Source organism: Phyllobates terribilis, unplaced genomic scaffold (genome assembly GCF_046119375.1).
Source record: "Phyllobates terribilis strain yellow unplaced genomic scaffold, ASM4611937v1 Scaffold_9__5_contigs__length_417890890, whole genome shotgun sequence".
NCBI classification, from domain to species: domain Eukaryota; kingdom Metazoa; phylum Chordata; class Amphibia; order Anura; family Dendrobatidae; genus Phyllobates; species Phyllobates terribilis.
This window is the reverse complement of record NW_027362769.1, coordinates 220,484,977-220,489,385: the sequence shown is the minus strand read 5'-3', so window position 1 is coordinate 220,489,385 and position 4,409 is coordinate 220,484,977.

The following is a 4,409-nucleotide window of genomic DNA, read 5'->3' as shown; positions in this document are numbered from 1 at the left end:
AGCCGTACTGTCCCAGATCCAGCAGGGGAGAGAACGGGTAATTGCTTACGCCAGCCGAAAACTGCGACCCACCGAAAGAAACCCTGAGAATTACAGCTCATTCAAGCTAGAGTTCCTGGCAGTGGTGTGGGCAGTCACCGAACGCTTTAAGCACTACCTCGCCTCTTCCCGGTTCACTGTGTACACGGATAACAACCCGTTGACACACCTGGACACTGCAAGACTCGGTGCCCTGGAGCAGAGATGGATGGCCCGCCTGTCCAACTATGAGTTCACGATTAAATACCGGGCAGGACGCTCCAATACCAACGCGGATGCCTTGTCCAGAATGCCAAACCTACCGGACGTAGGGGAAGATCCAGGGGAACTGGAAGAAGTTGAACTCCCCGCGTTTCACCGTCATGGGACTACCCAGTATTCCCACCGTGTAAGGGGTAAGCAATCCGCTACGTTCAACCCCTTACCTCATTACAACTGGGCGGAAACGCAGGACAGTGACCCCGCCGTCCGACGGGTGAAGGAGATGCTGACTCAGCCAGATGCCCGCCTTGACCCAGACGCTCCGGAGGAGACCAAGCAACTGTGGGCTGAGAAGAGTCGACTGTTCCTTTACAAGGGGAAGTTGTGCCGCAGAATGGTTAACTCCCGGACGCATGAACTGATCTGGCAAGTAGTGGTGCCAAGAAGAGACGCGGCTATGGTACTGGAGGCATACCACGACGGAGCTGGGCACTTCGGATGGAAGAAGCTGGAGTTCCTGCTGCGCGGGCGGTTCCACTGGGTAGGCATGAGAGGAACCATCGAGAGGTGGTGCAGAGACTGTGGCCCATGCAACCTAAGAAGGAAGGACCGTGCCAGCCAGAAGACTCCCCTGCAGTCCATCGTCACCAGGCAGCCGTTGGAACTGGTAGCCTTGGACCATGTAAAACTGACCCCCAGCAGAAGTGGCTACGTCTATGCGTTAACCATCGTGGATCACTACTCCCGGTTCTTGGTTGTAGTCCCCGTCAAGGACTTAACGGCTCAAACAGCAGCTAGAGCCTTCCAGCAGCACTTCTGCCGTCCACACGGATACCCAGAGCAGGTGCTGACGGACCAAGGACCTGCCTTTGAAGCGGAAGTCTTCCAGGAGTTCTGCACTCTGTATGGCTGCCGGAAGATAAGAACAACACCCTATCATCCGCAAACCAATGGACTCTGCGAGAAGATGAACCAGGTGGTGATAGACCTTCTGAAAACATTGCCCCTGGAAGAACGCAGTCTGTGGCCTGAGAAACTGCCTGATCTGGTGGACCTATACAACCACATCCCGGTAGGTTCTACCAACTGTACCCCGGCTTACCTAATGAGAGCAAGACCTGGTAAGCTGCCTGTTGATCTGGATATGGGAGTCCTGACACCCGAGGACACTTCACCAGAAGCAGACTGGGACACAGAGAGGCAGCAGCAGTACCGGAAAGTACAGGAGAGCGTTGAGCGAAGTCTCCGTCAAGCAAGAGAAAGACAGGAGAAGACTTACAACCAGTATGCTCCCGCTGTTCCCCTGGTACCTGGAGAGCAGGTCTTGAAGAGGAAAAGACAGCTCCACAAGTTGGACGACCAGTGGGAGAAGGACCCGTACACCGTACTGCCATCAAGCCATGAAAACCCGAAAGTCTGCACAATCAGTAAGGATGGAGGAGAAACCACAGCCATTGTCTCCCGAGATCACCTGAAGAAGTGTCCCGAGCAGCTACGAAACCCTGAAGAAGATCAAGAAAACCCTCGACCCGCAGAGAAAAGGGAAGAGATGGTCAGTACTGTACTCGGAGACTTCCCTCGGTCTTGGACACAAGTAAATGGCGCTGTTGTGGTACCCGTCCTCACCTTCCTCCAGCCAGCATCCCAAGTGCCTACGGAAAAACAGGTAGAGCTGGAAGAGCAGCCGGTCCAGGAGGCAGAAGACCCCACACAAGCAGACCAGGAGAATCGACCCTCTGCTTGTAGTGAGCCTGCCGTGCCCCTAGTGAGCCAAAGAGTCCGTAGACAGCTGCCCAGCTTACCTTTGACAGCTCCTACACCCTGTAGTGCAGGACCAGTTAGTGAGCTCCGTAGGTCCACTAGAGCCACTAGAGGCCAGTTGCCCGTACGTTGGAGGATCTAAAGTGTTTAGACTGTTTTATTGGTATTTACCTGTTTACTGTTGCTTGTAAATAATTATGTTTTTCCAGTTATTTTATAGGTATCTTTTGTGGATTTACTAGAACTCTGTTGTATATATGTTTGGAGCGTAACCCAGGAACGGACTAAAGACTGTTAAAGACTCGGGGCAGGACAGACCCCTACCTGGTTACGGCTCCCTGTTCTTTGGTGAAACGGACACCCTTTTGCTTCAAAAATTGCACCCGGTTGCGGACACTCCGTAACCACCCTAACGTGTTTTTCCTTATTGTATTGTTCCTGTTTATACCCTGTTATGTTTTCAAAAATATGTTTAGTCCCGGGGTACTAAATTTTACTAGGGGGGAATGTGGCACCCCAGGGTTCTGGTTACCACAGTAATAGCAATATTACGTCTGTGAGCAGGTGGGAGGTCTCCTGGTCAGGAATCCTAAGCATGCCACACCTCCTGCCCAGTCCTGGGAGGGGAAGAACTTCCCCTACATAAACTGGGGCTGAGGTGGGGTTAGAAAAGAACACAGACAGAGACAGAGACACAGTCTGGTCTGGTGTGGATCAGTTACAGGGAAAATAAGAACAGGAGCTCTGTGGGAGCAGTGATAAAAGGAGTCCGGGACTGGAAGCTGTAGAGCTCGTCCGGACTGAAGAGATCTCACCGGACACGGAGTCCGAGGCTGTGGGGACTGTTCCATACCCAGCAGCAGAAACCGACCGGCAGGGGATTTCAGGTCCTCTGGCCAAGAAACCCGAAGGCACGGTCACACGCAAGGGACCAGCACCGCCGTCGTGGAGCGGAGGCTACCAGAAGGCCCCAAGTCACCGGCCTTACGGGTGAGCACCACACGGTACACTCAGGGACGTGGGCTACTTTTACCCGCTTCTAGCAAGGTAGCCAGGAAGAGTACAGTTAGTTGGGGAGGCCTACAACTCCGCCTGGCCAGGGGAGATCCTGTCTGCTCACGGACTGACCAGACCCCGACCGCTAGCCAGTACTCCCGGGAGGGTCTATCTTTGTCACCAGTAAAGACCCTGAACTACACCGCACCGTCTCTGAGTGGTTCCTGGTGCCTGCGTGCAAATCCGCTATCCCCATCATCCACGTCTGCTGCCCTGAGGCCATACCCCTCCCGTTGGGGGTTATACTACCCACGCTGCACAACTGTACCACCGGCCTCAGCGGTCTGCCCTGCAGCGGCGGTTTCGTAACCGCATTCAACGGGTGGCGTAGTCGAACAATATAACAACTTATACTAAAATCCGCCACTGAGTTTGACACCCTGGGCACGGACCGGGTCACCGCCACGAGGACTACTACCCCCAACAGATCCGGCTCCGGGTATTCCTCAAACATGGCCCAGGGGGCGCGTCATAATCAACTCTTAATAAACCATAAATGTAAGGTAAAGAACCCAAATGCAATGGTTAAGGACATAGCTCTGAAACGCTTTTGCAACTTTTAACTTTTGTTTGATTTATTCTTAGTTGCTTTGCTGCCTTTTAACAAGGCATGAGTTGTACTGCTGGATCTTATCTCTTTCTACAAGGACCCACATGTCCAATTGTAGGGACATACATGCAAATACCATATGCCTGCATGGATAACAATTTAATATAGAGCATTGTAGCTTATTAATTACCGTACTTAACATAAAGCTTAAAAAAAATATTGGTCAGGTCATATACCATACTTACAGTATATGTACATTAGAAGTAAAATAAAACAAGGTCAAGATGGACTGTGCAGAACAGAAGTGCCAGAGGGCCAGACACCTGCTGGAAACACTCGGTTGAGCAGAACACTTTGTGCTGCAGTGATAACTTAGAAAGGTTGTCCACTACTCGGACAACTCTTTCTGAATCAATATCTTTGCCCCAGTAAAATAATAGCACTTATACTCACCTTCGGTGGCGACAGTATTCCAGGGGTTTCAGCACTGGCTCTCCCAGATATTGCGTGACATTGTTACGTCACACGATCCCTGTGGCCAATCACATCCGGAGAAAGTGAGAGAGCAGCAGCTCTCACTTCCTCCGGATGTATGTGCTTTGTCTGAAGGCAGGGAGAGTGAAATGGCCGCTGATTAGCTGCAGAGATCGCGTGACGTAACGATATCATGAGATCCTTGGGAGAGCCAGTGTCGACACTGCTCGAACAATGTCGGTCTCGCAGGAGAGTATAAGTGTTATTATTTTACTGGGAGAAAACATATGGATTGAGATGGGGTTGTTCGAGTAATTGGACAACCCTT